Source organism: Notolepis coatsorum (assembly GCF_963971535.1).
Source record: "Notolepis coatsorum genome assembly, chromosome: 11".
In the NCBI taxonomy this organism is placed as follows: Eukaryota; Metazoa; Chordata; class Actinopteri; order Aulopiformes; family Paralepididae; genus Notolepis; species Notolepis coatsorum.
Window position 1 is genome coordinate 117,145,131 of NC_140175.1, and position 23,710 is coordinate 117,168,840.

General features: G+C 43.3%; 1 long non-coding RNA gene across 1 annotated transcript in view; it reads left to right on the plus strand.

Annotated features, from left to right (window-relative positions):
• The window catches only part of LOC311236427, a 35,952-nt gene extending 21,447 nt beyond the window's left edge, over positions 1–14,505 (plus strand). Inside the window, exon 4 of the long non-coding RNA XR_014620211.1 lies at positions 13,881–14,505. This is a non-coding gene — a long non-coding RNA (uncharacterized lncRNA). The remainder of the gene's footprint in view (positions 1–13,880) is intronic.
• The last annotated feature ends 9,205 nt before the right edge of the window (positions 14,506–23,710 follow it).

Genomic DNA, 23,710 nt, shown 5'->3' on the forward strand with positions numbered 1-23,710 from the left:
ATTCGACCTTGCTAAAGAACGATGACTTCTGTTCTGAGTTCAGGAGTAAACTAGCTGAATTTTTGCAGATCAACGTTGGCACAGTAGAAGACCCTAGGGTCCTGTGGAACGCATTGAAAGGATTTATCAGGGGTCATGTCACACTATTTGCCTCCAATTTGCGAAAATCCCGGTCAAAAAAGCTAGAAGGACTGGAATCATTATATGCGGACCTATACGCATCCTTGCAAACTAACTATAATGAACGACTAAACACACAACGTAAGATAGTCAAAAAAGAAATAAACTCCATACTTAAACAACAGTCTGAGTTCTTGATACATAGGACAAGACAAAATTACTACTTTCACGGCTCCAGACCTAGCCATCTATTGGCAATGAAAATACGCTCAAATGATCATTTCTCGGATATCCCCTCGATTAGGACGAGCCAGGGTGCAGTCACTACTGATTCGAAAAAGATCAATGACACTTTTAAAGAGTTTTACTCACAGTTGTATAGCTCAGAGGGTAATCTTGATGACTCTAAATTTGAATCGTTCATTGGCGGGCTTGAGATACCCCACATTTCTGAGGAAGAGGCCAAGGAACTGGGGAGACCGATTACTCTCGTGGAATTGAGGGAGACGATTGTTGAAATGCAGAGGGGTAAGGCACCAGGCTGGGATGGTATTCCACCCGAAGTGTATTTAGCTTTCTGGGACCAACTGGGTCCATTGATGCTCGATATGATCAATTACGCTATCGAACAAGGGGAGTTCTCAAGAGATGTCAATATGGCGTTGATTTCTTTACTTCTCAAGAAGGACAAAGATCCCAATGATTGTGGTAGCTATAGACCCTTGAGTCTTCTCGGGGCCGATTTAAAAGTGTTTGCCAAGGTGCTGGCCCGTCGCCTGCAGAGATTTATGTCTGTATTGGTACACTGCGATCAAACTGGTTTTATCCCGGGGCGTCTGGCTGCAGATAATCTTAGGAGGCTGTTGCATGTAATCGATAACAGTAAAGACAATACAACTCCATCCACAGTTCTGTCTTTGGATGCCATGAAGGCGTTTGACAGACTTGAGTGGTCATACCTGTGGAAGGTACTTGAGGTCATGGGTCTTGGGAAGAGTTTTATTCATATGATTAAAGTCCTGTATGCCTCGCCGTCTGCGATGATACTGACAGGCAAAAACTGTTCCACACTCTTTCCGGTCTCCAGATCTTCTAGACAGGGTTGTCCTCTGAGTCCAGGACTGTTCGCGCTTTCCCTCGAACCTTTGGCCCAATTTATTAGGCAATCGGAGGACATCGTCCCCATAATGGTCAATAATACTCCACACAAAATTGCTCTCTACGCGGATGACCTGCTGATTTTCATGGACGACCCCTCCCGGTCGGCCACAAAATTATTGAGGATAATCGACGACTTTGGTAAATTGTCAGGCTTTAAGATTAACTGGAACAAATCAGCCTGCCTACCTCTTAATGAGCTGGCCAAGGCGGTTCGACTACCAGCTGATATCCCCATAGTAGAACATTTTAAATACTTGGGCATAGAGATATTCCCCACGCTGAACCAAACTACTAAGTACAACTTCACGGGTACTTATGATAAAATACGCCAGGATCTAGACAGGTGGTCGTCCCTTCCTAACTCCTTACAAGCCCGGGCTTCCATAATCAAAATGAACATCCTGCCTAGGATAAATTTTATTAGCTCAATGCTCCCCCTGCCCCCTCCAATAGACCACTGGCGCAAGGTACAATCGATGGTATCTAAGTTTATCTGGAATAACAAACGCCCGAGAATCAAAAGGGCTACTACTCAACGTAGAAAACAAGATGGGGGCCTCGCAATCCCTGATTTTAAACTTTATTTCTGGTCCTTTTCACTGAGACCTCTGATGTGCTGGCTAGACCCTGTAGAGGCTGTATCGTGGCGCTCCTTAGAAGCGGCGGCGGTATCTCTGCTAAGATTGCAGGATGTGGTGTACTCCACTGTCTCTATTTCGAAATGCCGGCTGAGGTATGGACCGATCATAACTCACGTGATCCAAACGTGGCGTAATGTACAGAGGTCGTGTGGGGTTAAATGCCCATGGCACCTGGACTCTCCAATTTTTAATAACCAGCAATTACTTGTAGGGCACAAGCCGGTTAATATTCCTCAATGGCAAAGGAGGGGAGTGCATACTCTGGAGGATATTTATGATAAGAACGGCCTCCGTGCGTTTCAGGACTTAAGATAATTTTATGATCTTCCCGGCGAGTCCTTCTTTCTTTACCTTCAACTAAGGTCAGCACTGAGGGCGCATGGCGTACCGTGGGCTCAAGCTTTGCTCCCACACCCCTTCCTCAGGCTCATAGTGGACAGAACGACATCCAGAGGGTTTGTCTCAGACTTTTATACGCTCTTAATTCAATCCACGTATAAAAATGTATCATTGGATACAATCTGGCGTGTGGATATCCCGGAGTTGGACCCCGAGTTTGACTGGGATGATGTTTGGGCAAATGTGGCATTATCTTCCCGCAACCCCAATCACTAGCAAATTAATTTTAATTATATTCATAGGACCTATCTTACACCTAGGAAGCTATATGCTATGGGACTGATAACCGACTCTCGGTGCACTTTGTGCTCTCAAAAGGCCACTGGCACTTATATGCATATGTATTGGGATTGCCCACCAGTGGCCCGCTTCTGGAGGTCAATAACGGACAAACTTTCAGATCTGTGTGGCTTAACTATCCCATTCACAGCTGTTACGCTACTCCTGAACGATATAACGACACTACCCGCTTCCGTACAACTGAAAAGGGTTGTCCTAGCGGGCGTCACAGCAGCGAAGAAGCTAATAGCAATGAGATGGAAGGAGCCTGAGAAGCTTGCAATGATTAACTGGTCCCTAACTCTATTGGATGTGATTTATCTTGAGATATCCACAGCCCGGGTGATTGGGGTAGGGCAGGCTGGAATTGACCTGTGGTTCGCAGCAGCTGAGAAGGTAAAGACCGCAGTGTGCGGCTGAGCGGGGTTGGGGCGCTTGATCGGGGGGGTCCGGCGGTCTCTGGGGAGGGGGAGGAGGAAATGTCTTGTCTGTCTTGGTTTTTGTCTTGTCCTTCTTAACTTTGACTGGGGGGAATTTAGGGGGGGTTGGTATTTAGCTATTCTGCGCTATATGTCAATTCACATGCCATCTCCCCAAGGGACTAATATTGGCAGACTGATTGTCCTGTCAACCAACTTGGAGGAAGAATTTCTTTCTTCTTACACTTTACCTTCTGCGAGTTTGGCAGTCTTGAACGTGTGTAAGGGACCTAGGCTATCTACAGTAAATCTGCGGCAACACTCTCATAAACAATCTTTTAAGTCACTCCACTTTGTAAAGGTGGGGAAAGGTTGCCATGTTTTGAAGACCCTTTTTGTTATTGAAGTAGCCATCTATATTTGATAGGTTGGACGCTGTTTCTTTTTCTTTTTGTCTTTATAATTTATTATTCTGTATTATTATTGTTGTTATTCTCCTGTGAAGTTATGTTTTTTGTTACTGTGGTTATTGTGTTGTCCTGTTTCATGTAATTAATAATAAAAAAAATTTGATCAAAAAAAAAGAAGATAGATATTTGTTTTTTGGGGATCTGCAAGGAGAGGGCTTTCTCCACCTGCGAGGTGGAGATGTCAGTTAAAAGTGAGGTGTCCTTGGTGATAAACTGCCTAATTTGTAGGTACCTAAAAAATTCCGCTTTCAATAGGCCATATCGCAGCTGTGTAAAGGACATTAGGGTCCGGTAGGCCTGCCGCGATAAGCAATAAATCGATTAATTGCCGCGATCATTAAAATTAATGCAATGATTTTGACGGGCGCGATTAATTGCTATTTGCGCGTTTGTTTTAATGAGGCGGAACCAGTGGACCTTGTCAGTCACTGTCCGTGTTGGGAGGCGGGCCGCTGGCTTTACTACAGAGCAGAGAGCACAGCACAGGAGCTCCGTGGGGCAACACCACATAGCTTAACTACATTTCTCAATAGTGTTGCTCCTTTTAACCAAGTAGCGTTATTTGTAGTGTAACGTTAGCGTTTTAACGTTAGTAGCTAACGTTAAAACTAACCTAAAGTTAGTTGTTCACCAACAATCTCAACATTTGTTTTATCATTAGCTCATGTCGATCTACTAGTAGCATCAGCAAGCTAACGTTAGCTGGCCCCAGTCCACTAGCAGCATGTCGATCTACCAGCAGCATCAGCAAGCTAACGTTAGCTGGCCCCAGCCCATTAGCAGCATGTCGAAGTAGTAGTAGCATCAGCAAGCTAACGTTAGCTGGCCCCAGTCCACCAGCAGCATTGTCGATCTACCAGCAGCATCAGCAAGCTAGGATAATCACAACAATACTTCCGGTCCGGTCGGTGGGCTTCAAAATAAAAGTCTAAAACACCGGAAAAGACGGAGCGGTGGGCTTCAAAATAAAAGTTTTGGGAAATAAATTTCAAAAAAAAAAATTCTCTAACCGGTCGCAATAATATCGCTTATCGCGATATTTTTGGGGGCAATTAATCGCCCAGCAAAATGTGTTATCGTGGCAGGCCTAGGGTCCGGCCATCAAACAGGTGGCCAAGATCGGTTATGCCCTGCTTATACCAGGTCTTGAAGCCGCCGCCGATTTGGTCTGGCTTAAAGTCAGGATTGCCTACAATCGGGGTAAGAGGAGAGGTCAGCTTGGCTCGGCCCTCCACCTTACGGACAGTCTTCCAGGCCTTGACGGAACATAATGTGATGGGGTTGGAGCACATCTTCATCACAGACCTAAAGTCTTTGATAAATAGTAGGTTCCACAGGGGGGACTTAGATTGCGAGGATTCAACGTCCAGCCATATTGCCAGTGGGTCTGATCTGAACCAGCCGACCAGCACCCTAAGGTGTGCCGCCAGCTGGTAGTGTCTAATATTAGGTAGGTCTAGACCAGGGAGGGGCAACTGGCGGCCCGCGGGCCGCATGCGGCCCTCACCGACGTTCCATGCGGCCCCAGGCCAATATATAAAAAAAAAAAAAAAAGATTATAATATTTTTTACTTTTTTTTAATTTTTTAATTTTTTAATTTTTTTATTTTTTTTTGTTGTATTCGACTAAGAAGATTTGGCAGTCAACTATGGCTCCTTTCGATCGATTAGTCGACTATTTGACTAATAGGGGTCAGCCCTAGTGTGGACATATGAAACGCTGTTGAAAGTGCCGTGCAGCAATATGGGGGTTTTGATAAACTGTCGGCTGTTGTTACCGATGGATTCGCCGGGCTTCTAAGGCAGAGTGGCGTTGAGTGTCCAATGCTGCACTGCATTATACATCAGGTAAGTTCGCTAACATAATTTCCATCTATTGTGCGTCACTATAATGACCAATGCGAGTCGAGTGTAGTCAAATTATATGCGAGAGTTGTTAAATCGTTTTTCTTTTTTTTTATCTGATATAGGAGGCTCTCTGTGCCAAGAAGCTTGAATACAGCCATGTTATGGATTTGGTTACCAAGGTTACCAATCTAATTCGTGGAGGCAACAGGTCACTAAACCATAGAAAGTTTGTCTCCTTTTTGGAAGAGATGGACACTGATTATGGCGACTTGCAGCTACACACAGAAATCCGATGGCTGAGCCGTCGGAAAGTACAGGAGCGACATTGAAACACTGCAAATGCAATTCAATGATCGGTTTGAAGATTTCAACGGCATGCAGTCACGGATAGCGCTGTTTGCCGGCCCCCTCACCGCTACGGTGTCAGAGCAGCCCCCACCGTTGCAGCTTGAACTGTGCGAGCTACAGTCGGATCCTTTTTTTCAAGCAAAGAGAAATGAGAGGGGAATTTCGTTTTGGAAACTGCTACCTGAGCCCCGCTTCCCACTCCTCAGGGACTTTGCCCTCTCTATGGCCAGTATGTTTGGGAGCACATACATACTTGAGAGCAATTTCTCAAACATGAAGCACATCAAGTCAAAGGAGAGAAACAGGCTGTCGGATGAAACATTATTTCATCTGATACAGATTGCATGCACAAACATTGAAGTTGACATTCCTGCTATTGTGCGCCAAATGGAGAGACCACAAGTGTCTCATTAAAGACAGGGGGGGGGAGGAGATGATGAAGAGGTGTAGAGGGGGGGAAGGAGATGATGAAGAGGTGTAGAGAGGGGGGGGAGAGATGATGAAGAGGTGTAGAGAGGGGGGGGGAGATGATGGAGAGGTGTAGAGAGGGGACCATTATTATTATTATTATAACCATTATTGACCCACTGTGGGGCGAGGGTGAATGTCATGCCAGTTTGATAAAGGGTCAATGGGAGGCATGTAGTATTGCACTTTACTTTACTTGCACTTTACTTGTTTACTTTTGTAGTGTTCAGATAACACAAACACAAAGCAGCATTCCTGCTGCATTTCACTACAACAGTAAATCAAAAGTGCAATAATAAATGATTTTGTTAAATGTATAAACTTGTATCCTGCTACTAAACAAAACATTCCTGAGTGCTTCATATCCATAACATGCATTTCAGTGTTATAATGTTTTGTTTAGTAGCAGGATAAAAGTTTATACATTTAACAAAATAATTTATTATTGCACTTTTGATTTACTGTTGTAGTGAAATGCAGCAGGAATGCTGCTTTGTGTTTGTTGAGCAGTGGGCTTTAAGTTCATACATTTATTTTATTAGAAGCCTTAATTATAATTGATCATTTTTGTATATATTTGGGGTTACAGCAATACTTTTAAATTCAGCTGTTTATAAATTCATAAAGTTGAAATTGCATTACTAAATGCATTTGAAATGGAATAAAAACAAAGTTACAACAAATTATAATTGTTTATATACCTTATTTATCACATCTGTGACTATTATGGGCTATTTGAGTGATGGGGTACTACTGGCGGGACTGCCGATAAACAATGCGGCCCCCCAGATTGATTGTGGACATTTTGTGGCCCTCAACATATACAAAGTTGCCCACCCCTGGTCTAGACCCCCATCTTCGCTATCCATCTGTAATTTGGCCATTTTCAGACGCGGTTTCTTCCCATTCCAAATGAATGAGCTTAGCCAGCCTTCCAGCACCTTGATAACCTTGTTTGTCAGCAGCACTGGGATCATTTGGAGAGGGTACAACAGTCTGGGGAGTACATTCATCTTGACGAGGGCAATCCTACCCAGCCAGGAGATCGGTAAAGGGGCCCATCTAACTAAGTCTGCCCTTATGGTGTCTAAAAGAGGGGGAAAATTGGCCTTAGCCAACGTATCATAGGTGGGTGTCACAAATACTCCTAGGTAAACGAAGCCGGAGGGCGACCACCGAAATGGGAAGGGCTCGGGCAGTATCAGGATAGATTTGAGTGTCCCAAGTGGCATTGCTTCGGATTTGGAAAAGTTTATTTTGTACCCCGAGAAGGTTCCAAATGTGGAAATCATGCAGGTTAGACATGGAATTGAAGAGTCAGGCTTAGACACAAAGATCAGCACGTCGTCCGCGTAAAGAGTGATTTTGTGCTCCCTCCCGCCCACTCTAATACCTGAGATCTCGGCTGACTGCCTTACGGCCTGTGCGAGTGGTTCTATGGCCATGTCGAATAGTAAAGGGCTAAGAGGATCCCCCTGGGGGTTCCCCCGCTGCAGAGGAAAGTTGCTAGACCTAAGTCCATTAGTCAGGACCGCCGACATCCGCGAGTTGTAAAGAACCTTGACCCAGTCAATAAAGGTGTCGCCTAAGCCAAATTCAGCGAGGGTTAAAAATAGATACGGCCATTCTACACGGTCAAATGCCTTCTCCGCGTCGAGAGACAGAACCACCGCGGGGTGGTCTGTCTCACGAGTCATTTGGATGATATTGAGGAGCCGTCTCATGTTGTCGGTAGAGTTCCTACCCTTAATAAAACCGGTCTGATCCTCGTTAATAATAAAAGGGAGTACTTTTTCCAGGCGCATGGACAGGATCTTGGAAAGCAACTTTTGGTCCGAATTGAGTAGGGCTATAGGCCTATAGGAGGCGCACTCCTCAGGGCATTTACCCTTCTTAAGGAGAAGGCAGATATTAGCTTCCCGTAGAGACTGGGGCAGTATCCCCACCTCAGCGGAGTGATTAAGCATTGCCAGCAGGGGATCTAATAGAATATGACCGAACTCCTTATAAAACCCGCATCCGAAACCGTCCGGGCCCGGAGCCTTACCAGATGGCATAGCCTTAAGGGCGCCCAGAGCTTCTTCCTTCGTAATTGGGGCGTTAAGGAGCAAGTTCTGATCTTTCGATACCTTAGGGAGGTGTAATTCAGCGAAGAAGGCCTGCATGTCAGAGAGAGCACCATCGGGTCGCTCGGTCCTATAGAGTTGGGCATAGAAAGCGGCAAACTTTAATAGTTTTGGTGTCAAAGGACCTGACCCCGTTGGAGTCAGAGATTGAGGCTATTACTTGGGTGTCAGCCCTTTTTTTTGCCAAGTTAGCCAGGCACCTACCCGGCTTGTCACCGTGTTCGTACATTCTCTGTTTGGCAAATTTAAGAGAATATTCGGCGTCCTGGATCAGAAGAGTGTTTAGCGCCGCTCTGGTGGCCGTAAGCTCCATAAGCACAGCCGGGGCTGGGTTTGAAACATGCTGATTTTCAAGGTCGGCTAGTTTGGATTCAAGAAGTTTACATTGTTCATTTTTCTTGCGCTTCTTGGATGATACATAAGATATAATCAGTCCACGAGAAAAGACCTTAGATGTTTCCCAGAGTAGAGACGGGTTATCCGTAGAGCGAAAGTTAATTGAGTAGAAAATGTTAAATTCCTATTCGAAATAGGAGACAAATATATCATCTTTGAGGAGGTATGGGTTGAGGCGCCAATGCCTCGACAGCGCTCTCTCTTCTGACAGGGAGTAGACCAGGTATATAGGGGCGTGAACGATGTTTCCGATTGTGCAGGACGATACTAGAAAGAGCTTAGAGGAAGGGATGAAGAAATAGTCTATTCTACTGTTGCTCTTGTGTGGGCCGCTAAAAAAGGTGAACTTCAGTTCGGATGGGCAAAGGGTTCTCCAGACATCTGAGTATCCAGTGTCTTCGCATAGGGAGGTGAGCATCTTTGCTTGCCTAGAGGGGGGAGCCAGACTGGGTGGGAGTTTGTCAAGAGACGGTATGAGGTGACAATTAAAGTCTCCGCCCACAAAGGCGTTCTCAGAGGCCAGGCCATTAAATTCAGCAAATATCTTGGATAGAAAGTCAGGGGAATAGCCTGGGGGACAGTATTTAAGCATTACATCACACGCAGTAGTGGTTTGTGACCAATAAACCATGCCTAGGGGTGGTTGTTAGGCCCGAGGCGCAGCCGAGGGTCGTTAGACCCCCCTAGGCATGGTTTATTGGTCACAAATCACGACTGCACGTGGTGTAAAGCTTTTATACAACTGCCAGATTCATCCAACCTTATTTCTATACAATAAACACACATTAATCGAAGATTTATTGAAAAAACCATCCGCCAGAAAAAGTAGTTCCCACAACTCCATGTGGAAGCAGCTTGAAGTGCATCCAACCAAACTAACACATCCAACTGTGTATTATTGGAATGATTGAGAGAAGTTGCCTCATGTGGAAGCAGCTTGAAGTGCATCCAACCAACTAACACATCCAACTGTGTATTATTGGAATGATTGATTGAAAATTTTATTACCAGATGCAGAATGGGTACAATACAGTACGGCTCAATACACACAATTGTTAAGGGAATGCATAGGAAAAAAACGTTTTCTTCGCCCTATTTTTTTATTTATTTCTTTTAGCCTAAACTTAACCAGTTGGAAACCAGGGGTACAGTAATAAAATTAGCAATCAACCAATCAATCAATTCAATAGACCATGCTCACTTAAAACAGCGCTGCTTCTCTCTCAGTCTGACTCCCCCGCTGTTGCAGACAGGAGTGTGTGTGTGTGTGTGTGCGTGTGTGTGTGTGTGTGTGTGTGTCACAGTGTGTGTGTGCGTGTGTGTGTGTATGTGTGTGTGTGTATGTGTGTGTGTGTGTTTGTGGGTACGCCAGCGTCGGACAGTGAGAGAGAACGCTGCAGTCAGTAGCAAGAAGGAAGTAGAAATTTAAATCAATCAATTAATCTATCAATCAAACCGCGATTTTTCTTTTGTTCTAGATTGCCTCAAGACCCATCAATTACATCATCCAACATTGTTTAAAGGGCTAACACATTCCCCTTGACAGAATCGCTTCATATTTAGTCGTTTAGTCGCCATTAACATATCCATTTGTAAATATTATTGGCCACCTTCTTGTGATCCGGCGGAGTGATGTGATGTGGGTCGGTTGTGGGCGGGTCCTGGGCCAGCAGCGTGGATTGTTGCCAATAAAGACGTGTAAAATGACTGTTTCAGCCAATCAGAATCGAGAAATTTGCATGCCGTTGTATAAACATTCATAAATGTCATTTCTTTACCCTTAAGAACCCCTTTGATAATCACATAGCGACCTTGGCTATCCACAGAGGAAGTTATAAGTCTAAAGGGGAGATTTTTATTGATCAATATGGCCACGCCAAGGAGCAGAGCTTGAAGCTCTGAGTTAGCCGTAGCCATAGAACATTGAAGGGCGTGTAGGTGGGGCAGACCTGGGCAAGCCTGTGGGCATGTAGAATTCACTTAACTTAAACACTATGCACACGTATTTTGAGCCATACATAAAACATATATTAATGACATAAAAAACATATAAATGTTTCCAGAGACTTCAAACCTACCACTCGTAGAACCATCTCCGTGGCCAACTGCCACATTTCCCTGTATACAAAAGTGCCTCAGAGTGTAAAGCAAACAAGAAAAAATCAAATTGAACCATAAGCCAATAGTAAGGTCAACGGCTGGAACCCAGAACTGTCGGTAAAAGGGGGGGGGGGTGTATCTGCCAGGCATGCTGCGACAAAACAGGCGCGCAGTACATCCACCAGGCCGGGAGGGGGCGATACCCTGTCCGCGAGACTGTTATCTCCCCTGACGCTGGTTCGACCCTACACAGTTATGCCTCCCCACCAGAGGAGGGCGCTGTGCCGGGGGCCGCCCGCCACTCCCACGAGCACATTGTCAGCAGCAAACATTAATGGGAGCCATGCGGGTTGCATGAACCGGTTGAGAGTCAAACAGGTGGCGCAGCCACGACACCCCATCTCGCTCGATGTGTAATCAACAGTAAATGCATCCCGGTGGCAATGATCAAAAACATGGCCGGGAGCTGGTATATCGCGCAGAAGTTATAAGCGTGGCAGAAATATCCGAAACAGAATAGAATAGGTCCCGCTCCTTCCGAAACGTTAGCAGTTAGCAACCTAGCCTGTGGCTATAGTCGTGCAACAGTACAACAGTCATATACAACATACTTGTCCCCCTCCTCCCCTTATGTCAGATAGCGAGATCTGACTCCAGATCTGTACTGTCCTCTTCACAGAGTATAGTGTCTTCAGTACACAGCTTTCTCCACTGACTCCAGATCTGTACTGTCCTCTATACAGAGTATAGTTTAATTTCATTTCAAACCTTTATTTATACTCGTGAAAGCACTGAGGTTTCCCTCATTTACAGTGATGACGAGTTAACAAAGGACACAAATATCATAACAGTTATTAATTACAATGAATTACAATGACTACAATGATGGATTAAAAACAATTACATGATTCAGTACATAGGTCAAGTGCAATGCCTTTAAACTCCATGAATGACGGGAATGCTCCGAGCTTTAGAGTCTTTTGCAGGGTATTCCATGTGTATGGAGCATCGTAGGAGAAGGCAGACTTTCCAAGCTCAGACCGAACTCGTAGGCACCCAGAGCACAAGCCGATCATTCGAACGAGTTTGGTAGGTGACAGCACTCCAGACCGACAAAGATGTAATATAAGGTGGAAGTTTGCCAATAATTGCTTTGTAGATAAAAAAGATACCCATGATAACTATGTCGCAACGAGAGAGATGGCCAGCCTACCCTCATACAAAAGACAATGGTGAGTATCATATTTGTCCCCCGTAATAAATCTTAGGGCGGAGTGGTAGGCAGAATCCAAAGGCCTTAATGTAGACGCAGACGCATGCCTGTAAATGACATCACCATAGTCCAATATTGACAAAAAAACAGCCTGTATAATTCTTTTCCTACAGAACATAGGAAAACTAGCGCGGTTACAGTACAAGAAACCAATCTTTTGCCGTAATTTTGTAGCTAGGTTATCTATATGGAATTTAAAAGAAAGTTTATCATCCAGCCATATACCAAGATATTTATACTCACTAACTCTTTCAATATACAAACCATTTGCTGTTGTTAGGTGTAGCATGTCATAATCTATATTATATCTATATATAGTGTCTTCAGTACACAGCTTTCATCAATGTGGAACGCCCTACCCAAAGCTGTAAAGAAATGTGAATCACTACCCACTTTCAAAAATTCTCTCAAAGAACACCTACTGGAGACTGCAATTCGAAACTGGCCCCTACAAATGTCCTAACCCAGTTGTACAGTAAAGACCAAGTATGGCTTTGTCAGTATTCCAATGTACAGTGCCCCCCCCCCTACCCAACCCAACCCCCCCCCCCCCCCCCACCTCCAATGTACAGCCCCACCCCACCCCACCTACCCAACCTCCTCCAATGTACAGCTTCTATGTCAAATGTATATACACTCTTCTTCTGGATTTTTTTTGTATCACAAACAGTACTGTATTTGCAAATCTGGTATGTCATGAATGTATAGATGTAGCAGTACTGTCTATCTGTATGTCATGTATGTCATATATGTTATGATGAATTGAAAATGGGGGACCCTGATGTAAACAAGACAAAAGTCTTTCTCTGGTCTACATCCCCTTAACAATTGTATGTATTGAGCTGTACTGTACTGTACCCATTCTGCAATCTGTTAATAAACTGTTCAATCAATCAATCAATCAATCAATCAATTCAATCTCCACTGACTCCAGATCTGTACTGTCCTCTTCACAGAGTATAGTGTCTTCAGTACACAGCTTTCTCCACTGACTCCAGATCTGTACTGTCCTCTATACAGAGTATAGTATCTTCAGTACACAGCTTTCTCCACTGACTCCAGATCTGTACTGTCCTCTATACAGAGTATAGTGTCTTCAGTACACAGCTTTCTCCACTGACTCCAGATCTGTACTGTCCTCTTCACAGAGTATAGTGTCTTCAGTACACAGCTTTCTCCACTGACTCCAGATCTGTACTGTCCTCTATACAGAGTATAGTGTCTTCAGTACACAGCTTTCTCCACTGACTCCAGATCTGTACTGTCCTCTTCACAGAGTATTTGTATTTTGTATTTATTGGTTTAAAATACAGAGACAGTGCATATTAAGGAACATTTGACTGTAAATATGCCAGTTTAGCCAAGTTGGCTAATTTTCAACTGTAGTCTCTGGGGCAGGTGACATGAGCACAACAGTAATTAAAACATAGTACAATAATTAAAACACAGTAGGAATCAGTATAGGTTACAATACACTAAAATACATACAAATAAATACATTAAAATACATTACAATACAACCCCTCAGTTCAAATGGTCGCACACTTTAAACCATGATTTAAAGTTAATTTTAAATTAAATTTAACTTTGATACTCCCTGAACCGTGTTGGCAGACTGTTCCAGGTGTGGGCTGCTCTCACGGAAAAGGCTGTCTGACTAAAAGCAGACTTCCTGTTTGGGACTACACAGACCTGGTATATCTGAGTATAGTGTCTTCAGTACACAGCTTTCTCCACTGACTCCAGGTCTCTACTGTCCTCTTCACAGAGTATAGTAACTACAGTACACATCTTTCTCCACTGACTCCAGGTCTCTACTGTCCTCTTTGCAGACACATGACCCTGGAGCCGGGTTGTAAACGGCTTCATCACCGCGGTAACAACCTGGAGGAGCTGTGGAAGCTTCAGCTGCTGCCTCAGGATGTCGGTCTTCTGCCCTCGGTGTCATTTCATGAAGACGGGGACAGAAAGGACCGATCTGGAGACTGGAGACGAGACAGCAGCACATCCACCTATCTGACCTCTGGAGTCCTATCACTCACACACACACTGGGGTTTAACCATATTTTAATTTGTGTGAACTTCTAATGTACAGTATTTCTAATGTACCTACTGCTCTCACTGTCTATAACTGCCCTACACTGTAATCATAATCATAACTACCCACCTCTAAGTATCTTGTATCTCATACTATAGTCTACCCATATACTCTGTATGATAGCATGTACAATAGTGCTGTACATACTATATATATTTATCACATATATATATATATATATATATCCATATCTGTCTGTATATACCTGCATATAATTCTTCTGTATACCTAAACACCTGCATATAACTCTATGATAGCATGTACTATAGTGCTGTATATACCATATATATATTTATATATATGCACTACAAATATAATTTATTATTATTATTATTATGATAAGTTCTCAATGAGAGCAGAGGTGCAGCGATGCTGCAGAGACATTTAACTAGTTTATTAAACGTGTTTGGTGAAAAAATAAACCAAACAGATTGTTAATCAATATAGAATAAACATTTTAAAGTGTTAAGACACGGTCTATGCCCACGGTTGTGAAGTCTGATGGCTGCTGGCACAAAGGACTGGCCGAGGTGGTTAGGGAAGTGTCGGAGGGGGGGGGGGGGGGGATGAGTGTGGCTGAGCGTGTAGGTCATATATGTTATGATGAATTGAAAATGGGGGACCCTGATGTAAACAAGACGAAAGTCTTTCTCTGGTCTGCATCCCCTTAGCAATTGTGTGTATTGAGCTGTACTGTATTGTACCCATTCTGCAATCTGATAATAAAATGTTCAATCAATCACTCCAATGCAGTGTTTCTCCTGTTAAGCTAGCACAGCACCTCTCTCTCTCTCTCTCTCTCTCTGAGCTTCCCCCCATTAACTCCGATTGGTAGCCAGAGCTGACGACATGATTCTCACCAGTAGGTACAAACATGAACCAGTTTAAAAAAGAGCTGACGACATGATTCTCACCAGTAGGTACAAACATGAACCAGTTTAAAAAAGAGCTGACGACATGATTCTCACCAGTAGGTACAAACATGAACCAGTTTAAAAAGAGCTGACGACATGATTCTCACCAGTAGGTACAAACATGAACCAGTTTAAAAAGAGCTGACGACATGATTCTCACCAGTAGGTACAAACATGAACCCGTTTAAAAAAGAGCTGACGACATGATTCTCACCAGTAGGTACAAACATGAACCAGTTTAAAAAGAGCTATAAGGACATGATTCTCACCAGTAGGTACAAACATGAACCAGTTTAAAAAGAGCTGACGACATGATTCTCACCAATAGGTACAAACATGAACCAGTTTAAAAAAGAGCTGACGACATGATTCTCACCAGTAGGTACAAACATGAACCAGTTTAAAAAGAGCTATAAGAACATGATTCTCACCAGTAGGTACAAACATGAACCAGTTTCAAAAGAGCTGACGACATGATTCTCACCAGTAGGTACAAACATGAACCCGTTTAAAAAGGAGCTATGAGGACAGGATTCTCACCAGGTACCGGGATGAAGAAGGGCTTTGACAATCACCAGGTGTTTACATAGATTATTATTTATTTATTGACTTTAATATTGTGGGTACATATATTTAAATGTATAAAGAACAGTACATGTATGTGTAGATATGTATGTATGTATGCATTTAGACTTAGAATGATGTATATCTACAATCACTTAGTAGTAGAGAAAGGGTAGGATTAAATACGTTTATACTTCTTCCTACTCCTTTTCAGACATATAAAGTTAACATATATATATATTGTTTCAACTATTTTGGTTTGTTGTTGCTATATATATTGCTTTATATATTGCGGTGAGACAACACTCAGAGCGTCCACAACAGTGATATTTTGATGATGATGATGATGATGAACCCGTCAGGGCGGCGGTGTTGAGGCGGCGGGCGGTGGAGCCATGCTTTCTGGCCGCCTCCAGGTTTCCAGCCAACCTCCGGTCCCTAGACTGGGAAGATAAAGTGGATGGGAGTTAAAAACCAGCACTAACAGCACCCATCACTTGTTCCTATAGTTAAAAACTAAATAAAGGGCTACAGGTCAAATAAATTATAATAAGATAATTGAAATATATATATAATACTACTACTACTAATAATAATAAAAAACAGCACTAGTCATTTCCGTCTTTAACAGGAAACTCTTAATAAAGTATTCTAGTCTTTAACTATAGGAGTGAGTGATGTGCTTCAGTTTTTCCTTCAGACAAGTCGAACGCCGTTTTTCCATCTCACTTCTTGTGGCACAGATCTGCATGATTATGTTTACATGAGTAATGGGATTTCAATTCCATGCTGTCCCACATTTTGGACTGCCAGGACCATATCTGTGGAGGAAAAAACTATAAAAACCTTTGAGGAGACAGGACAGTAGACCATGTCACACCAAGAGGCTGATGCATACAAATCTATTCCCCTCCTCCACCTGGGACCATCTGACCACCTCTCTTTGTTGATGCTCCCAAAGTAACCCCCACTCATCAAACGTGTGAAGCCCTCAGTCAGAACAGTCATAATATGGCCTGAGAGGACAGACTCTGAGCTGCAGCAGCTGTTCCAACACACGGACTGGAGTATGTTTGACACTCAGGCCGCCCTGGTCTCCCACACAGACTGGAGTATGTTTGTCACTCAGGACACCCTGGACTCCCACACAGACTGGAGTATGTTTGCCACTCAGGACACCCTGGACTCCCACACAGACTGGAGTATGTTTGCCACTCAGGACACCCTGGACTCCCACACAGACTGGAGTATGTTTGCCACTCAGGACACCCTGGACTCCCACACGGACTGGAGTATGTTTGTCACTCAGGACACCCTGGACTCCCACACAGCTGGCCCTGAAGTGCGCTGAGCAACTGACACTATTCAACCTGTCACTATCCCAGGCAGTTGTCCCAGCATGTTTTAAAACCACCTCCATTGTGCCAGTGCCGAAACACATCTCTGCCTTGAGCCTTAATGACTTCCGCCCCGTTGCACTCACCCCCCATCATCAAGAAGTGCTTTGAGAGGCTGGTCCTGGCTCACCTCAAATCTGGCCTCTCACCCTCACTGGACAGTCACCAATCTGCCTACCGTGAGAACGGGAGCACGAAGGACGCCATCTCCTCAGCGCTACACTCTCCCACCTGGATGAGAGCAATACCCATGTGAGAATGCGGTTCATAGACCTCAGCATTCAACACCATGGATACTAGACTTCCTAACGAACAGACCTCAGTTTGTTAGGTTAATCTCAGCTCCTCCACCCTCACCCTGAACACCGGCGTGCCGCAAGGCTGTGTGCCGAATCCACTCCCTGTACTCCCTCTTCACCCACGACTGCACTCCTATTGATTGATTGATTGATTGAAAAGTTTATTAACAGATTGCAGAATGGGTACAGTACAGTACAGCTCAATACATACAATTGTTAAGGGGATGCAGACCAGAGAAAGACTTTCGTCTAGTTTACATCAGGGTCCCCCATTTTCAATTCATCATAATATGACATACATGACATACAGATAGACAGTACTGCTACATCTATACATTTATGACATATCAGATTTGCAAATACAGTACCGTTTGTGATACAAAAGTGTCCAGAAAAAGAGTGTATATACATTTGGCGTAGAAACTGTACATTGGAGGAGGTTGGGTGGGTGGGGTTGGGTGGGTGGGTGAGGGCTGTACATTGGAGGTGGGGGGGGAGGGGGTTGGGTAGGGGACACACACACATTTTACACTGTACATTGGAATACTGACAAAGCCTTACTTGGTAATTTACTGTACAACTAGGTTAGGACATTTGTAGGGGCTAGTTTCGAATTGCAGTCTCACGTAGGTGTTTTTTGAGAGTGTTTTTACCATGGTACATGGTACCAACCCCATAATTAAGTTTGCAGATGACACAACAGTGGTGGGCCTCATCAAAAACAACCATGAGTTGGCCTATAGGGAGGAGGTCCAGCACCTGGTGGCGTGGTGTGCCGACAACAATCTGGCTCTCAACACCAAGAAGACCAAGGAGCTCATGGTGGACTTCAGGAAGACCAGACCCAGCGTCCACATCTCCGAGGACCTCTCTTGGAACCTCAACACCTCAGCACTGGTCAAGAAGGCTCACCAGCGCCTCTTCTTCCTGAGGAGACTGAGGAAAGCCCACCTGTCCGCTCAGATCCTGGTGAACCTTTACCAGTGTGCCATTGAAAGCATCCTCACCACCTGCATCACAGTCTGGCACGTCTTTTGCACGGCCTCTGACCGGAAGGCACTGCAGAGGGTGGTGAGAACAAAGCATCACCGGTACACCACTCCCTACTATTGAGTCTATCCACCACAAGCGGTGTCTGAGGAAGGCACGCAGCATTGTCAAGGACACCTCTCACCCCAATCATGGACTGTTTGACGTTCTCCCCTTCGGGAGACGCTCCAGGAACCTCCGCTCCAGGTCAAGCAGACTCAGGAACAGCTTATTTCCCTCAGCGGTCATCTCTCTGAACTCTGAACCACGTTCACAGCAGACTCAGGAACAGCTTCTTTCCCTCAGCGGTCATCTCTCTGAACTCTGAACCACGTTCACAGCAGACTCAGGAACAGCTTCTTTCCCTCAGCGGTCATCTCTCTGAACTCTGAACCACGTTCACAGCAGACTCAGGAACAGCTTCTTTCCCTCAGCGGTCATCTCTCTGAACTCTGAACCACGTTCACAGCAGACTCAGGAACAGCTTCTTTCCCTCAGCGGTCATCTCTCTGAACTCTGAACCACGTTCACAGCACTCAGGAACAGCTTATTTCCCTCAGCGGTCATCTCTCTGAATGATAGCATGTACTATAATTCTGTATATACCGTATATATATATTTATTCTCACCGCATATATACCTACCCTGTCTGTACTTACCTGCACAGTCCCTTACTATATCTATATATATCCTACTCTTGACTTACTAGTTACGCTGCTGGCCAGTAGTAGTCATACGGTCTCTCTCATATATATATAATATAACTCTGTACATACATTTGATTAGCACTACACTCAGTACTACTAATATGTATATTGTGTACCCAGTTAACCACCTGTACATTGTATATTGCCGTTGCACTTTACTGCTACATTTGCACTCTGGTTGGATGCCAAACTTCTTTTTGTTGTACTGTACTTGTGCTGTATAATGATGACAATACATTTGAATCGAATCGAATCCATGTTACTGACCAAAACACAGTGATGGCTGTTATTTTAACATGTAGACCACTTATTTTAACAAAGAAAATAACACTTTAAATATGCATTGTGGCTTTTCTGTAGTTCAGCTGTGACAAGAACCGTCCCTCGTGAAACCAGCCATTCAGAATTCCAGCCACGCTGTGGGTAATAATGTGCGTGTGAAGATATCTTGATGCTTATGTACAAGATACATAAATCTTCTATTTTCATGGAACCTAATTTGCATTGAACCTAAAATATGTTTCTGACAACATTTGTAACGACAGGATTGCTATGCTATTGCTGGATCTGGAGTCATATTTGATCTGCAGAGTCCAGTCTGAAAGTTGGATCTGAATTCCGTTTGACGGTACAGGGTCACGCACCACTGCTAGATGTATGATAATTATGGTACAGGGTCACGCACCACTGCTAGATGTACGATAATTATGGTACAGGGTCACGCACCACTGCTAGATGTATGATAATTATGGTACAGGGTCACGCACCACTGCTAGATGTACGATAATTATGGTACAGGGTCACGCACCACTGCTAGATGTATGATAATTATGGTACAGGGTCACGCACCACTGCTAGATGTATGATAATTATGGTACAGGGTCACGCACCACTGCTAGATGTATGATAATTATGGTACAGGGTCACGCACCACTGCTAGATGTATGATAATTATGGTACAGGGTCACGCACCACTGCTACAGTAGATGTACGATAATTATGGTACAGGGTCACGCCCCACTGCTAGATGTACAATAATTATGGTACAGGGTCACGCCCCACTGCTAGATGTATGATAATTATGGTACAGGGTCACGCACCACTGCTAGATGTACGATAATTATGGTACAGGGTCACGCACCACTGCTAGATGTACGATAATTATTGTACAGGGTCACGCACCACTGCTAGATGTACGATAATTATGGTACAGGGTCATGCACCACTGCTAGATGTATGATAATTATGGTACAGGGTCACGCACCACTGCTAGATGTACGATAATTATGGTACAGGGTCATCACGCACCACTGCTGGATGTATGATAATTATGGTACAGGGTCACGCACCACTGCTACAGTAGATGTATGATAATTATGGTACAGGGTCACGGTTATTTTACATTTTATTTTGGATTTCATGTTGTTTTTTGTTTTGTTTTTGATTAATTGTGATGTTTCTTCTTGATTTGTTTAAAGAAGACGTGTCCGGCCCATGGGGACATTAATGTGTGTTGTCGGGCCTTACAAATCTATTTAATTTTTAGTTTTTTACTGTAGAAAGGGGCTTTTTGTTAAACCCAGACATAAATATATTTTTTTTTAATCTTTGAATTGCGGGACATTGTTTTGTTGTAGCGGGACTGTCCCGCGATTGGGCACCCTACCCTAACCCTGTCTGCTTGCCTACATGTACATGTATGATCGTATGTACCTAATATGTCGTATTATTGTTTGTACATACATTGTCTGTACATGTCTGCTGTACATATCTTGCATGATGTGTTTTTAACCTGTTCTTAATGAACTGTATGCCATATATGTTATGCTGTCTTTTTAGCTGCTCTTTAACAACAGGACCAGGGACAACAGTTGAACATTTGCTTTGACTAACACTGTATCACACATTTAATTTTTTTTTTTTTTAAACTTTGGCCATTCCGCTGGCTCTTTTTTGCGTTTATCGCATTTTACTCTGGTCAAGAATGACCGACAGAAACAGGCTGAATGGGGGTACAGATGGGGGGGAAGACACTCTGGGAAAGGCACGGCTGCAGTCCGGGATTCGAACTCGCTAAACCCCAGATCCGTGACGAGCACGGTTGTCCCCGGCGCCGAAATAGCGCTCGAGGTACGCGGTGAGCTACTGGAGCTCCCCCACACATTTACATTTATGTTCATTAATGTGTGCTGTCCCTGTTCAAATGAAGTATAAACTGAAACTGAATTGCGGTGAAGTAATGTGTATGATTAGAGCAACGAAGGAACCCTATCAAGCAAAATGGCAGGTCTTACCTTTTGTTTCACATGACTGTCTCCCATCTTTCCACTTGTAACCTTCACTCAGTGTCCTATGAAAAGAAACAAAGGTACAATGCTGGCTAAACAGCACCTGTCTCCTACTTAATGCGAAAAAGACTGTGTGCATGTTCTTTAGCAAGCGTCCAGAAACCATCAAGCGGTCCAATGTGTTCCTGAGGAAGGAGGGAAGGAAGGAAGAACTAGAACTTGTTTCCCACTTCAAATTCCTTGGGGTCATCTTGGACTCAAACCTGACCTTTAAGAAACACATAAAGAAAGTGAGGAACACCATCAACTTCAACATTTCCAACTTCAAACAAATACGGCCCTCCCCAACACTTGAAGCCGCAAAGACATACCTACACTGTATGGTCTTCTCTCACATTGAATATTGCCTTCTAAACTGGTCATTTACTGGGGCCACAGCCATGAAACCCATAGAACAACTCTACAACAGAGCATTGAAAGTATATGACAGGAAACAGTACTCATACCACCACTGTAAAATCCTGGATAAGCATCAAATTTTAAATTTTGAAAACCTCAGACGTTATAAAAGTTCCTGCTTTGTATATAAATGCCTGCACAGATTAGCCCCTCCCCCTCTCAAGGAGTTTATCCACGAGAAAAGGAACACTGGATTAGCCACTAGATCAAACACCAGAGGGGATTGTGAGGTCCATTTTAGAAAGACCGCCTTCAGCAAAAATTGTCTATCGATAAAGGGAAGTGGAACATGGAACAGCCTTCCGGTCCCCTTAAGGGAATGTCCCACCCTGTCCACTTTTAAGGGCCAACTCAGGAAATGGCTGTTAGACAGCCAAATATGCACTCATTAGGGATGTTAGTGATGTTGTACTGACTGAATGTCATGTTAGTGTGGTCATGTCAGTGATGTCAGTTTTTATGAATGAACGTTGTATGGTCCGTTTTGTGTTTGTTTTATGTTAGGACTACGGGTGGAAATTAGCCCTGTGCTATTCCCGGCATATTTACGTCCTTATCATGCTGTGATGTTATGCATACACATGTAAATGATGTTCATTAATTTGCATTGTCCTTAATAAACAAATCTTAATCTTAAATCTTAAAAGAAACAAAGGTCCGAACAATAATTGATTTGATATCTTTATTTCGAACATGCAATGAATACAAACAATCAATAACAAAAGCAAAACACAACTCAATCTACATATTCGAAAAGGAGTAGGAAGAAGTATACACTTATTTAATCCTACCCCTTTTCCACTACTCAAATGAGTGTACTATTTTAAAACATAAAAGAAAATATATATATATATGCAAAAAAAAATATATATATATATACATGTAAGACATGAAAGAAATAAAATAAAAATGTAAACACCCGTGAATATCAAGTCCCTTCTTCATCCCTGTACCTCGTGAACATCATTTCCTTATACATCAGTTTGAATTGTCTCATGTTTGGATATTGCTTTAGCACCACATTTAGACTGTTCCACAGTTTCACTCCACATATCGAGATGCAGTGTCTTCTCATGGTAGTGCGTACATTAAGCACTTTTAAATTGAGTTCTCCCCTCAGATTATAACCCCCCTCCCTATCAAAGAACAGTTCTTGAATGTTTCTTGGAAGTACATGACTTTTTGCTTTATACATTAATTGTGCCGTTTTAAATTGCACAAGATCATTTAACTTTAATGTTTTTGACTTTAAAAATAATATGTTTGTGTGATCACGATAACCTGCAATGTGAACTATCCTTATGGCCCTTTTTTTTTAGTATAAAAAGTGGTTGTAGTGTAGACTTATAATCGTTTCCCCAGCACAGTCATTTAAATATGGTAAAACTAGTGAACAGTAGAGAATGTAGAGTGATTTTCTATCCAGAATGTGCTTTACTTTACTCATGACTGAAATGCTTCTTGACAGTTTAGATTGGACATGTTTTATGTGAGGTTTCCAACAGATTTTATGGTCTATTATTACACCTAGGAATTTATTTTCATAGACTTTCAATAATCATATCATTTATTTTAACTTGTACTTGAGTATTTAATCTACAGTTTCCAAATAACATAATTTTAGTTTTGCTCAAGTTCAATGATAATTTGTTTCTATCAAACCATTCTTTTTTATTTCTTCATCTCAGATGTGATGACCTCTAAGGTCGCTTTCACATATAGTTTTGGTGGACTCGGTGCGGTTCTGGGGGTGAAGTTGCAACATTGTTGCATTCTTCATTTGGTTCGCCTGCGTTCACATAGGAATCTGTGAGGCGGACCGAGTCCTTCTGAACAATGTCACGCGGTCAAAAAGGGCGCTTGTCTATTGGACAGTGGAAATGTGTGTGTGGCTGTGAGCCCGTGTG